The 15,349-nt window shown below is 43.3% G+C and overlaps 1 protein-coding gene across 5 annotated transcripts in view; it reads right to left on the bottom strand.

Annotated features, from left to right (window-relative positions):
* ACSL4 (acyl-CoA synthetase long chain family member 4) overlaps window positions 1-10,916 on the bottom strand; it is a 36,228-nt gene extending 25,312 nt beyond the window's left edge. For 2 of the 5 annotated variants that reach the window (XM_027645196.1, XM_027645194.1), the window contains exon 1: window positions 1,341-1,465. The gene's annotated coding sequence lies outside the window, so the exon portion shown is untranslated. Of the gene's footprint in view, window positions 1-1,340; window positions 1,467-10,792 lie in introns of those variants that run through there. The other 3 variants (XM_027645197.1, XM_027645195.1, XM_027645193.1) reach the window with 3 other exon arrangements.
* Between the last annotated feature and the right edge of the window lie 4,433 nt (window positions 10,917-15,349).

Consider the following 15,349-nt stretch of genomic DNA (forward strand, 5'->3'; position numbering starts at 1 on the left):
AAAAGGGGACAGAAAAATCTTTAGTATGACACTGTGTATCACAACAATTCATGGTTAGTAATAAAGAAAATAATAATTTAGTTTATTAATAAATGCAGTGATACTCAAAAAGCTAATGTTGCCAGAAAATGTTTTTAATTCAACTTAAAAATACGCACTTCAAGTCCGTCAGTATTTGGACTGATCATTACAGTGATGGGAGGACAAAATTCCTATTGCAAGGTTTGAGTAAGGGTTATTTAAGTGCCCACTCCCTAGTTATTGTCAATCTTACTGCTTGCTAGAACACAAACATGTCACTTTGCCTTGAACACAACTGCAATTCAAATGTTTCTAGGTAAGTAGGTTGGCAAAGTCATGAAAAATCTAGAAAAGAAAAACATTAAATAGTGAAAACTCTATACACTCTTAAGTTACAAACATATCTAAACAGACCACTCAACCCAAACTTTCCCTGGCTTGGTAATAAGAGCTTTGTCAGCTGTTGGCTGTTGGTGTCATTTGTATAAATGCAAAACACTACCTGCTCCTTGCAAACATGGAACAGGCTGTTCAGGTGCTCTGCTTTAGGTCATGGGATACCACTAGAAACTCGTAACCATTTTCAGTTTTCACCTAAACTGAATGTTCTGAGTGCCTTCAGGTGTTTGAATGATGTAACATGCTGCCAAACACAGTGCCTGACAAAAAGTTCTGAAGTGTACTCTTGTGAAGGTTAAAGCTGCTTTAAAGCCTCAAGTTTAAAGATTCTGCAACCCAGTATTCAAAGCTTAACGTTCTGAAAGATAAATCTACTTAATGCTATCCACATTACAAAAATATTTCTCATTTTCAGCTAAATAAGGAAAGTTATAAACTAAGAGGTAATACATAACAACTTTATTAAACTAACTGTTCTGTCTGAGGAACACCAATGAATTACCTTAGAGAAACAGAAATCTTATCTACTATGACCTTTCAGGGAATAGAACACCCTCTCCTTTACCTTTGCCAGTGTTTGGGTACAGACCATGAATCACAAAGGTAGGGAAACAGCTGGTGTGGTAACGTGATCTGGACTGAGGCTTACACTTACTTCTGACCATTCTGTGTATGTGATTATCATTCATCAGACTGTCTTTGAGCATTCAAATAACCTGCACTCAGCTCAAGGACAGAATGAGTTTTTCTCTTCAGTTTTGTCAGACCAACTCCCAGGCTGTTTATCACACACTCCCTTCCTCAGCTGAGTCCATGGAGCCATAATGGTCACTGCACAGGTGCTTAAAGACCTGCAAGAACAACAGACCAGCCAGCTGGAGAAGTGACAATGCCAGAACGGCAAAAAGTAGAACACTCACACAAACAGGATGCTCTCCATAGTCTTCTAAGGCATAACCTTGCTCCGATCCCTGTTCCAGCTCCATGTTCTCAGTCTGCTTTTTATTTAAACACAGCAAGCTTAGTTTCACTTTCCATTTGTTCCTCTTCCCTGTGGTGATACATTTCATAATGAAAGCACTTTTGACCAAGTTCAAACAGTGGAGCTCATAAAAATACAAAAGCATTTCCATGCTTAGGAAATAAACAGATTATCCATTTTCATAATGAAAATCAAACACATCTATCAAACAAAGGCACAAAACCAGGGCTATCAAGTTCAGTATTAAATTACCCAGTGCAAATACAGAGTATGAATCAGCTGTACATACAGCTCTCTTCATGGAAAGTAATGTGCAAAATGACAAACTAATGGGCTACTACAGGCAGACAGAAACTACTCCATCCTTCCTAGTTCTATATCTGGTGCAAAAAGATAACATACCTCACAAACTAGGATCTCTTCTTTCTCTTTCATTTTTACTTTCTATTGCTGTATCACTTTGCTGTTATTGGATATTACCACTAGCTGCAGAATTACTGTCTCAATTCTTCTACATAACACTCAAAGCTATAGAAAATACTGTTATAAAACTACACTTTACCTGTACATTATTGCAATTCTTTAAGTATATGGGTTTTTGTTGTGAAAGAAGACCAAAACAAAAACTACCATATTAGGAACAGAAAAGAGGCTAGAGAAGTTAGTACTTGAAGAAATTTTTAAGATACAACACAACTCCAGCAAATTACTTTGTTGAATTGACACAAACGTGACCTCAGTGTAACACTCCAAAAGAGAAGTGAATACAGTGCAAGAAGCCTGCTGGTTCTCTGTCTGAGTCAGGTTTCGGTTCATGGCAGCTATTTCAGTCCAGATCTGAACTGTGGTGATCCCAGCTGGACTTTTGGGAACTTTGGCTGTTCCTTTGGGCTGCAGATTTTGCAGGTTATACATAATCTTTGAGTTGCACGGGCTGTGTGACAGAGCTCCACACAAGTGGCACTGCCAGGGTGGAAGCATCACCTTGGTTTAGTTTTGCTGGCACAGAATTATTTGCACCTTTACACTGGAGCTTTTAAAGAACTTTAAACAAGCCTTAAATTAGAGCTACACACAGAAAATGAGCTACTGGCAAACAAAGTAGCCTCCAGCAATTTGTTGCTGCCCCAGCCTTTACAAGCTTAGTGTGTCCACGGAAGTGCATTAGGGAAAAAAGGCAACCAGAAGCTATAGCATAAAAACTAGTCCACTTTTATCTTTATTGAAAGAAAAAAAGCCAAAAAACTAAACACCAAAAAACAAATAAAAACCCACCATCCACTCCTCCATTCCCAACCACTTATTAAAATTTTACTGCAGATTCATTTTATACATTCCAAAACACTTTAATAGGCATAATTTATTATTTGTGGGAGGTCAGGAGTTAGTAATCTTCCTAATCCAAAGTGGCTCTATGGTACAGGAAAAAAGCAGCTGGCTGCCAAGTTGTCATCTTAAGCTATCAAACAAATGCCCTCATTCATAAATTTTTGGGGTTTTGCTGTGAGCCAACACTCAGCGTGTCACGATACACAGCTTCCAGCTCCTCAACCTTAACCAGCATATTTGAAGTAGTTCCATTCCACAGGCTGCTCAACTCCTCTAGCTTCCAAGACAAAACATTTAATAAGAATGACTCACTGTGTATTCTACTTATCAAGTCCTTTAGGTAAACTGAACTTAATATAATCTCTTCAAAAACTATTGCATGTGTGACTACTGGAGAGGAAACAACAAAGCACCCACTGGATTGCTTGGGTAAGGTGAAGTGTTCCAGTAAATCTGGCCAGTTACATCAATTTGCTTTGATTTTTTTTTTCAGCAAGATACTTGCATCCTTTTACTGGGAAGGACAATACAAGCTCCGTGTAGTCTTACCCAGCTCCCTTCGGGCCAACACACCCAACAGGGCACTGATATCAGCACTCATTTAAATATGCAAAGACTCATTCTGCCCTGTGTGCCACCTGCCCCAAACACGTGCAATAAAACAGTGAACTGCAACCCTGAGAAATTAGATCAAACACTCTGCAGCACCTGCCTAAGGGGACAGTGAGTGTGCTTCGTGTGTCACCGAGTGTGAGGAACTGACACTACTCGTTATTTGCAGTCTAATGTTTCTCTAAACACATCTTAGGGTGCTTTTTGGTTTAAGTTGTACAGGTGGCTCCTACAGCACAGAAACACACATAACAAGTAAGTTACTGTTTTGTAAATTTTGAAATCTTTAATCAGCCTTGTAGGCAGATAAGCAATCAGACATAAAGCAAAAATTTATTTATTTTGAGAAAGTTCTTGTTTTAGCAAACACTGTGGTATCTGAAGCTTGCTATTGAGCTGAGTAAGCTGGATGTAGAACGAGCAACTTGGCTGCTCAGTCTCCAGAAACACAGCACAACTTTAGGTTTCTCTTAAAAGACCACTGAATTTCAGGCTCATCAGTACATCTTATCCTAAACCAAGAAGTATAGCTCTTATGTTACAGCAGAGCACCCAAGACAAAAAATGCAAGGACAGAAGTCAACAGGTGTGTCCAGTGGATGCTGTGGAGAGCAGAGATGATGGAAAGAAGAACATCAGGCTCTCTCCAATGCCTACAGCAGGCTTGTGGTAGGACCTGCCTGCACCGGGCATAGTGTCAGCCCCTCCAAAGCTGGGGGCCTTTGGGTTCCACAGCAAGACATGGCCATGCTGGAAAATATTCACAGGAAAACCTATCAGATATATCAGCATGGCACTGTTTCTCTCTGTAAAAGCCTTTGTGCAACTGAGGGATAGTAAGAAAAATTCACTTGCACTAGCAGACAGTTAAAGCAAACCTAACACAAGTGTTAAGGCTGTTCTTACTGTGCTGCAGAAAGATTCTCTGGCAGCTGTGAAAGAGGTGCCTCAGGGCACATGTGTGCTCTGCAGAAATCATTTATTTGCTTTATATTTCTTTTCCAAGAAACTGAAGTGGGAAATACAAAACAAACATGCTGATAACTACCAACATGGAACAGAATTTTTCTTTGCGGTATCCCACACTTAACATTATAATTTATTCAGTTCCTCTATTTTTCTTGATCTGTGAGTGAGATTTGTGCAAACGAGGCCCTTAAAAGGGCCTAAGGGTCACTTACAGTTATACAGCTATTTTATGTGCTACCCTCCATCTCTGACAGTGAGCAGTGTAGGTGATGTACAAGGGGTGCATCAGTTACAGCAATGCCAAAGGCCTGGTGGGCAGAGGCTGAAAATACAAATGTTTGGGGATGGAGGGAAATACATTGCGAAATAAGCAGCAGCGCGTGGATACTTGACATTTGTTTTCAGTTGTGCCATTTAAAGGTCAAAATTTCATCAAGGAAATGAAGGTGTTTAAGCTCAGTCCCCAGTAACATAACCCCTGTGATGTCAAACCCCACACGGCTGCATAGGGGGCACTCCTGACACTGCCAGAGCCCAGCCTGGCACCCATGGCACTCTCCTGAGGCCTGTGTTTTCCATGGAAGAACAGCACTCAGTAGGAATCTCAGCTAAAGGCACTATTACCACTCAAGTTACTTCTCCAAAGTTACACAGCAAACACACAAACAGGCAGCATCATAAACCAGATACCAAACTGCTGACATGGAGCCAGTGCACGTAGAGAGGAAAACCTCAGTGAAGGTGTGGTCAGGATGCACATCTTGGGGCCTGCAGTGTGCAGAACAGCAGCTCAGGAAACAAAACAACCATCCTTTCATGTCACTTCAATCTACTGCTGTGTCTCCTAGAATGTATTCAGTGTAATTTAAATTTAAAATGCTACACAGTTCAGTGAAGAGCATTATTAAGTGGAACAAGGAACTACTTTCACCTTAAAATGACAGTAATTCTGCATTGTATTGTAAAATAGCTTAAAAAGAAACAAACAAAAACCAGGTCTGCTCTACAGATCTAACAAGTACTTTTGCAAAACATAATCATTAGCTAGATGTTAAGAAAACTTTTACATGTTGGCCATGCTTATACTACAGCAAAAATACAATGGGTAGACTAAATGTGTCATTAACAGATGACGTTAAAAACATTTACTTATAATAAGTTTAAATAACTTTTTAAAAAGAAATTGTACACAAGCATTTCTGTCACTGTCTTGGTATTGCTCACTTACAATCTTATTTTCTCTAGTAAGGAGAGTTCAAACAGAACACTACTTCAGTGTTATTCAAATGATAATTTAAACATCTCTTTAATTAGTATAAGTTGTGAGAGAACAAGTACTGGGATGTAAAGTGCTATTTTAAGCCTGTCCTTGCCATGTCAACTTGTTTCTAATTTCACAGGCTTTCAAGCATACCTATTTTTTTTAAAAAAAATTATATATACGTTATTATTCTAAGTCCCATTATACACCTATGCTATAGAATATTCCTGATTATCAGCACTTGGAAATATGGGCATTAGAAATGATCAGCAAAATTCAGATGAGCTGCAGCATCATCACACAGTTTAAAGTAAAACAGATGTGCATACAGGTATTCTGCTCTGGGTTTTGACACTTAACAGCTGCCTTTGCCAGACCAATGAATTTATAATAAGAACTTTAAAAGAAATATAAATCTACTGCCTAATAGGCAAGTTGCAAGGATGCTTTTAAAAAAAGATGCTCTACTGATGAAACAGTAATATACTCTAGGAAATCAACAGTCACAGCGATGTACATTGAAGGAAGTCCTAGTTCATTAGTTTTGTCCTCACTGAACAACAGTGGTATTCAAGTATAACAGATTTAAGAGTCTCGGATTTAAAGTGATAACTCAGGATCTACCTGGGATCACTTTAAATCCGAGACTCTTAAATCTGTGATAATTAGTGGATCACTTTATCTCTACCTTGGAGATAAAGATATTTCACCTTGAAGCCCAGTAAACTCCCAGATGTACAATATCCAGTGATTTGGTATTAACTGTACTATAAAACCCATGCAAAAATTTAAATAAATAAATAAATAAAACCCAATATCTAGGATTCCTTAAAACCACTTTACTGTGGTGAAAAGTACTCTTTGATTTCAGTGGCAAGACCACGTGCTTAGTTCTATCTGAAGCAAAGAAAGAGGGAAACAATTCCTCACATCCTTCACATTACACAGCTGTTAATCCAAAAGCAAAGCAAATAAAATGCACATTGACTTTTTGAAGCGGCAGCTCCAACCTCACTTCCATCCTAAGCAACTCACATACACAAGCTTCAAAAATCATCCATTATACAAACTGACAATCTGGCAACATGTTGGCTGAAGGAAAACACTTTCCACCCCTCCCAGTCCAATGCCCACAATCATCTTTCCTTGCTTGTTCTTCCCCTCCACTTCCCCAGATTGCCTGTACTATTTATTTCCTTACTGAAAAATGGCTCAACGTGCCTCTGAGTTTTCTGCTATATTTGGGATATAACTAACTGCTATATTTGGGATACAAATAACTCTCCAGCCAATTTTACCAACACGCCTCACACCCACACTGAACACCCCTCATATCAAACCTCTGCAGAAACACAGAAACTTAAGGGGTTGGAACAGATCCTAAAGATTATCTCATCCCAATGCCCCTGCCATGGGCAGGGACACCTTCCACTAGACCAGGCTGCCTCAAGGCCTTATCCAACCTGGCTTTGAACACTGCCAGGGCATGGGGCATCCACAACCTCCCTGGGCAACCTGTTCCAATGTCTCACCTCACTCACAGTAAGAAAGAAGATGAAGTTGAAGCCAGCCCTCAGCTCAGTCCTTACTCAGGCGCTACTCCGGGCCGTGGCAGCACAGGTCAGCAGCAGCACAGTAACCCCAACAGCAGACAGGCTTCCTATCTAGGGCAACAACAACAGCACAAGGAATTTCCACCCCCACCATTCATTCCTAGCCTCTGTATCACACACTTGGTCAGGTAAATAGTGTTATGCACACCTGGCACACGACCAAAGCTGTATCTTGATTACGAGTGCACTTTATATGAAGTGTCAGGTATTAGGAACTGATAGCCCTGAGAAGAAGCAGGGCTGGGAAAGCAGACCTGCTGTAGTTTAATTTCTGTCCAATTGTTTCTGCTGAGCTCAATGCAGGTCCCACTAGGTACCTTCTGCAGAGAAGGAAAGTGAAGCCACAGCTCCCAGGCAATTCTGGCCACTGGCCAAGTCTTTTTCCATACAGCGTCTTTTAGTTTGTGTCCATATAAAACAAGCAAAAACAACTCACAGCTCCAGCATATCCAGGACTAAGGCAAGGCCCTGCCATCCACCACTCAGACCACAAAGAACAGTCTAAGAAAGGGCCCTGGTGCTGTCAGGCTCCATGGCCACCACAGATCATGACAGAAACCTGTCACACCAGTCCCAGCATATGTTTTACTTTCAGTGTAGAATAAGTTACTCTGAGTGAGTGCCCACAGAAGGAATAACCAGTGCTGTGTTCAGCTTTCCTTTGTATGTGCCTGTCTGCAGAGTTCAACATTTTGAGGAAACACGCAGTTTCTAGGACTGTCAGCAGATTACGGGCACTCCTAATTTCCCTCCCCACCCCCAACCAAAAAAAACAAGGAAACAAAAGCAACAGTAAAGTACTAATAATTCCTGTCCACTGTAAAGTATAGCTCTACCAGCAGGAGAAATACTTTCTTAAGCTTTCCCTTCCATACAGCCAGACTACTCCAAATGGAAACGTGAAGGAGAGCAACCCCTGTTACAGGGAGGACAAGAGGCAACTTCAGAACAAAGATGAACCAAAGCAGTCACTTTGCAGCTGCTCTATAACGCAGGAAAATTAAACAGTGTGGCCAGCTTTTGAGATATGCCTTCCACAAAAAAGGTGGAAGACATTGCACCATCTAAATAGCATTCCAAACTATGAACAGACGAAACAAAACTGTAAATTTTGTTTCTCAGGAAATTGCTTTCCTCCTTCCATGCAACTTCCTTCTCTCCTGAGAAAACAAATGTCCTGAAGCACAGTGACCACATGCTTAGTGGAGTACACAATGAAGATTTCCCTTAATGATTAACTCCAACTGTTTTTTAGCTTAAGCAATGCCTTATTCAGAAGAGCTTTCTTATAAACAAGCTCTCATTCATTTGTCAAGTTAACTACCTAACTCTATTTATCATTAACTTCAATAGATTTTGCATGTTTACTTGGCTCAGGCTACTGCTTGGTATTTAATTTTAATATTAACTTCATTTAAAAGAGGCCGTATCTATTTTACTAGATATACATCTTAACAGATATCTTGGCATATACCTGTATGCACTGCCTTGCTGTAGTGATTGGCTCCAGAGTGGTTTCTCTAGTGTTATAGAAGGGCTGAAGCATAACCCTTACTACAGGAGAAGGTGTCATCTGTTGAACTCTAATTATGCTGCAAATTTATAGCTGCTGCTGTTGGATTCTTCAATCAGCAGACTTGCAGTGTATGTTCCAGAGAGTACTCCACATGAGTAAAGTTTGCATGAGATGCAAACACCCAAATAGTGAAGACCTCATGAAAACCCCACCACAGGAGGGTTCCTGGGGGCACATTGTCTGTTTTAAGTTCAAACAGTTTTGTAGTTTAAGACAACAATGAAGGGGAACTGATAAATACAAAGAAATGAGAGCTATGTTAAAAATGCATTAAATATTTTCCAAAATAACTTTTATGTGGAAATATTTAAGGCTTCTGTAGAACTGTGCTGGAATACAAACTTCGTATGCATGCACAAAAAGCAGAAGAAAAAAAAGCATGAAACCAAACTTTGCTAACTGTCTCTTATTTGGGAGAAAAAAATTGTTTTGGAGATTTATTTGTTTAAAACTTAAGATTTTCACATCTTCAGGAAAAAAAAAGAAATCAATATCTGTAATATTGCATTTAGTCTGAGATGCCAAATCACAAAGAATCAAACAGTAGAACCTAAAGGAAAAAAAAAATCATATGTTTCTATGGCCCATCTGTAGCTTTATTTGCTAATTTTTGCCCTTGAAATTGGCAAGACCACAATTGCAAGTTTGTCTACAACAGTAAATGACAAAGCATGTCATATTCTTATTTTTATGCTGCAACAGTCCAAGATGAAAAGAGCAAACAAGTAAGGACAGACATTATCCTCACCCTGACAATCCTCTTTTACCACCCTCAGGGACTACAGCTCTCCATTTACTTTATATGAAGCAATCCTTAACTGACACCAAATTTCTCTGTAACCTCCATCTATATTTACTGAGCATCCTCACTGAACTATTTTGTACTATAACTCTTTTTTTCCTAACATAATTTAATTTTTCATATTTAATTTTTGTTTTCCCAAAAGTTATAAGCTATATGCTATGCTATATGCTAAAATTATTACTGGGCAAACAGCAGCACTAGAACAGCAGAGGTCTGTGCAGCCAAGGCAGGGGTGTTGGGCAGTGCACATGCACTCACTTCCCAAGTAATCTTCAAAAATCCACAGAGTGGATGCTGTAGAACACCAAAAAGCAAAATTTATCACAGAGGAACAGGACAGCAGAAAAAAATCATCCCGTTTCTTGCCCTCTAACAGGTGCTCCTGTGACGTGGCCCAGAGAAGCATGCGCTGAGCGGTGCAATCACCTCTCCTGATCAGCATCAGCCCATCTCCCGAGCCCAGCTCCTCCTCTGCATCCCGGCGGGGGCGGGGGGCTCGGGGGCGGCGAGAGCCCCGCCGGGGCACCGGGCAGGGCCCCGGGAAGGCCTCGGCAGCGCCCGGGGATGCGGCTCCCGCCCGGCGCCGAGGGACGGAGGGACGGGAGCGGGGGCAGCGGGTCCGGCCGACGGTGGGAACGACCGCGCTCGGCTCCGCGGGCTGAGGAGGGGATGGAGAACCGCGGGAGGCGCCGGAGCTGCGGGGGAGCCCCGAGCAGAGCCCCGGCCCGGGGCTGCGCTGGCGCGGGCAGCGGCGCTCCCGCCCGGGTTCAGCCGGGGCCGCCGGTCCGACCCCCGCTCGGCACCTCCAGGCGGCTTTTGGGGCCAGCACCTGCTCCGGGCAGCGGCCGGGGCCGCTCCTGCCCGCCCGGCCCGGAGCGCCGAGCCCCGGCACATCCTCCCGGCCCGGCCCCCGGGAGCCGCGGCCGCAGGGAGGGACCTGACCCCGGGTAACCCCCGCTCCCTCCCGGCTGACCCGGCCGCCCCCGCCCCTCTGGGAGCCCCCGCGGGCCCACCCGGCCCGGGGGCAGCGCCAGCCCCGCATCCCCTTCCCCGTGCTCGGGGGGACCCTCCCGTCCCTCGCCCGTCCTCATGAGCGGGGCGACCCTCCCGCCCCTCGCCGCGCCCAGATGCTGCCGAGGGGCAGAGCGAGGGCACCGCACCGGAGCTGCTCTGCTCTGCCCTGGCCCGTCCCTCACCCGGCCGTCCCACACTCACCGCACCCGGCGCTGCCGGCGGAGATCGCGGCGGTACCGGCGGCGGTACCGGCTGCTAAAATGGCTGAGGGCGCGGGGGAGGAGCGAGCCCCGCTCGCCGCCGCCAGAGCCGCCCAATCCACCCGCCGCTGCCGTGACGCGCCGGGGAAGGGGCGGGGGCGGCCGGGATGGGCTTCGCCGGGCGGGGGTCGCGGGGCCCCGACCCTGATCGGCTCCGGAAATGTCCCGGGGTGTCCCCGGTTCGCAGGCGGGTGGAGGGGGTGTCACGGACACCAGGCCGCGGGCACAGCTCGGAGCCCCTGACCCGCTGCGGGGCCTGTTGGTGTGATGTGAAGCTCCCAGGAGCCGAGGGGCTCTCCGGCCTACGGGCACGTGGCAGAACAACCCCCGCCCTCACCCAGAGCCTCGGGCACAGCCCCTGCGCTCCCGAGCGGGATCCGGCCTGGAGTAGCAAGGCCGCCGGTCCGGATCTTCCAGGCTGGAACAGACAGCTCAGAGGTTTGTATCCCAGTTTTTTCTCCTGACAAACTGGAGACCACCAAAGCCGAGACAGAGGCCCCCTTGGTCTTTGTTCAGAACACGAGAAATGGGTATAAGCGGCAGCGCTGACGAGAGCAACTGGGATTACTCACAGTGCGGTTCAAAAAGCCAGAGGCTACAAATATCCCCATGATTCATGCAAGAGTTTGCCAGATGGTTTTTCATGTTTTGAAGTCTGAGGCTTCTTCAGAAGAGAACTGGCACAAAATAACTTGCTTTTAACAATGCCACTTCTTAATAACATGTAAAGGAAGAGGAAACATTCCATGCTCCATCTATGCCAAGCAGAAGTCCAGCACTATCCTCCCCCGCCCCATATGGACTGGGACAGAGTGTGAAAAAGCAAAATTAGCAAACAAGCCATTGCTATAATTGGTAACAGGAGTTTGCTCCCATAAAAGACAACACCTTGCAGGATGCTAAAATGTTCTGCCAACAACTGCACATGCAATTGATGTTGTATGTAATAATTCTCATTCTCAGAGAAGCCAAAAGCACATCACTCCCTCAGAGGGAGGCTGAGCTGTGTGGGTTTTGCTCTGTTTAGGCTCTATGACACTTGGGGCAGTGTTATGCTCTCACTTTGTTCTAATTTGTTTCAAACCCCTTTGCTTTGCTTAATGTCAGATCACCTAATGAGAGGACCTGGATTGCACGAGATACCCAAAGGCATATCTGTTTCATGCAGACTAAATACTTTTTTGATCTAACCTTCCAAAATGCTTTGGAAAGGTTGGGCAAACCAACTTGCCACAATTTTTTTTTTCAACTAAAATACTGACACGAGCCTATTTTCTAAATCTTTCTCTTAAACAGTACGTGGGTAAGAAAAACTATTTGTAATTTGTTCCAACTATTTTGTACTTCCTATAGTCTTAAGTTTTGAATTAATTGAGCTTAGATTTACCATGATGCATCTGGCTAGTGTGTAAGGAAGCATGTCTTGTGCCTAAGCCAGCTGGAGCACTGGAGAGGCCACAATGGGTCAGATCAATGCCTGAGTTAGAACACGATGCTGTTTCTGATGGTGTCTGGCCAACCCCTGGGGAGACAAGGGCTGCTGCAGCTCAGAGACCTTGAGCTGGACATAGCCTATTTCTGCTCCTGATAGACAATGGAAGAAAAATACAATTGCTTTCTTAATCCATATAAGCTTCCAACATCTATAGCTTAATGTAGTTCCACAGGAACTTCATGCTGGCTGGAAATCACTTCTGTATGTTCTGTGCTTTCTGTCTGGTATTTCCATATGATGTCCCCTGACTTTTGCATTCATTAACCATGAATTGTTATTCTCTCTGAACTGTCTCCATGCCACTCCTTGTTTTACAGATTTGTAACACAGATTCTTTGCACTATTACCTCATTCATCTCTCTTCTAGGCTGACAAGTCTCATGTTTTCCAGGTGCAGTTTCACAGTGCCTCCAATAAATTTAAGTTGGAGCTTCCACCTCTTTACCGCAGACTGTGTGTCCTTGCTCCCACATGGATTTCAAGTCCTCCAGGTTGTGCACTTCTGCTGAGTGGAACTCTCCCCTCACCTCTCCCTTTATGCCCTCCTTACTGGAGACCTCACCAAGCCATGGGACCTCCTCATCAACCTCTTCTTGGCCCTGAACAAGCTGTGCCATGGCAAGAAGCTCAGTGGGGAACGCCGATGCCTGCAGGGTCTGTCCATCATGTCCCCAGGCCAGGCACCACTGGCTGACATCCAGGTTCAGTGATGCTGTCAGGGATGCTCAAAAAAATGCTTTGTCTGTTTCAGAAGGATGAAATCCAGGTCAAACTAATAATCTCAACAAAGTTGTAAACAAATTTTGGTTAATTACAATCTGAGGTGAAAGTATAACCTGTCACGTTATCATTAGAATAATGAGTCCTAAAATTAAACTTACTACAGACAGGGTGTCGAGGTGGAGTCAAATATACTTTGTTCTGTGGAGGCTTTAGAAACTTCACCATGGGAAACCTTTTCTGCAGCTACAGGTATGCAAATGCCTGCTTGAATTACATAGGATTTACTGATGTAGAAGTTGCTCAGTTGTTTGTCATAAGAAATATTTACATTTAAACCAGTTCTTTGAAAGCCTCCAAACATTCTTTTTTGAAAGCAAAGCAGAAACATTTGCTCCTTTTAAAAATAAATCTATGGTCAATTAATAACCCCTTGAAGATAAGTGTGATACCTCCAAAGGCTTCAAAACAGCAAGCTAAGACAAACCTATGGTCAGGGAGTTGACATTTGCTATAAGATGTCTGAAATGTCTTTGCAAACATTTTAGAGGAGTCTTCAAACAAAAATTAAAACAACCTTTATATAACAATAAGTCATGGAATCTTTAAAATCAAATCTGACTGAAAGGATTCTTATTTTCTCCCGTGTTGCAACTGCTTTGTATTTTTCCAGTAAGAAACATCGAGCAATGACCTCTGTGGGATGTGATGAGTACAACACCACTTCCCAGACAGTGAAATCATTCTGTACTGATGATAATTTCTGTCCTTATCACAGAAGTCAAAAAGAAGAGAAAGGTGTGTTGAGAAGAGACCGAAGCCAAGGTCTAGAAAGTCTCTGGTTTTCACCCACGATTCAACACAAGGTTGGAGAGAGTCAACAGCTTCTCACCTCATTGCTGATATCAGCAAAGGGATTGCATAATGTTAGCACTTCTTATCTAAGTAGTAAATCAGTGTCTGGAACCTTGTGAATTGTTTATTTATATTAGGAGCAGTGGCCGGTGAAATCAGCTATTTCTTAAGTACAACCCTGTTTCTTCACAGAGTGTACAGCTGGAATCAAAACAACAGAAAACAACTTTGTACACAAACTTGGTCATTTTGGAGCAAGGATTCCCCCAGAAAAGTTACCTGAGTTTTGTCTGAGGACAGTAAAATTTTAATGTGTTCCTTTTTCCTTTTTTTTTGTTTTCAATTGTATTTCTGCTATTTGTTGATAAACTTAGAGCACATCACTAAAAAGAAAGCAAAAGCCAAAGTGTGTTGGACCTACACTTGAACTCTGTGATCAGGACTAACACACTTCTTTCCACTCCACATCTTTTTAAACCAACTCTCTGGTTTTAAAAGAAAACACAACAAAACCAACCTAGCAGTCAGTCATACACATTTGGTGTCACAAAGGATTACTGATCTCTCCCAAGAAGTGCATTCCAAGGAGGAATTTCAAGCAGGGGGAACTGAAGGATGGCTGTGAATAAAGAGTGGCATTTTAAGAGAAGGGGCTGCTTCCAAATATATGATTTGTTTTGTTCTTTGATGGGGTTTTTTTCAGCTAGTTCCACTCTCCCCTTAGACTTACACATGAAACCAGATTCAAGTATTATCTGCAAATCTGCTTATAACAAATGTCGTGGAATAACAAATTTCTATATTTTTACATAAAGAATAAAAAACTCTTATTGCACCTCCAGCCAAAATACTGGGCCTCTGGGGAAGGGAGCAGAGGGAAAGTAGAGACAAAGTCTGATAGGTTTTCTGAACTGAATCAGTTTTGTTCCCCTGAGGTACACAAATATGACTTCTCACTATGAGTCACTGTGTAGAAAAATGAACAGCAGTTTGCAAGCACTGAACATATACTTGCATTATGTAATTACATAATTGGTTTAAGCCATATTCCATGCATGAAGCAGCAACATGTACCTGCTTGCACATAACACCTGTATTTTGCAAAAACATCACCTTCCTTACCTGCTCAGTTGTGTGCTGAGTTTAGAGCTGCTTTCTTTTCCAGAGGTAATGCCTGACAGTAACATTCTGCCTGCTGAGGCTTCAAGACACCAGAGCAATGAGAGCACACGAATTCTGGTTTTCTTTTTTCCCCCCTAATTCTCTTCTCCAAGTGGTTATATACTGATCTTGGGTCCAACAAGCACTCACAGGCAGTAGCACTGAGAGTGGCACAAAGCCAAAGGGGAATGCACCTGCAGTATTCTCTTATTCTACCCCATCTGAAATGCCCCATCCGGAGCAAAGCCTGGGAGTGTTAGATCCCAAACAGGATGCA

The sequence above is a fragment of the Corapipo altera genome, unplaced genomic scaffold, assembly GCF_003945725.1.
Source record: "Corapipo altera isolate COAL_440 unplaced genomic scaffold, ASM394572v1 65, whole genome shotgun sequence".
Lineage (NCBI taxonomy): Eukaryota > Metazoa > Chordata > Aves > Passeriformes > Pipridae > Corapipo > Corapipo altera.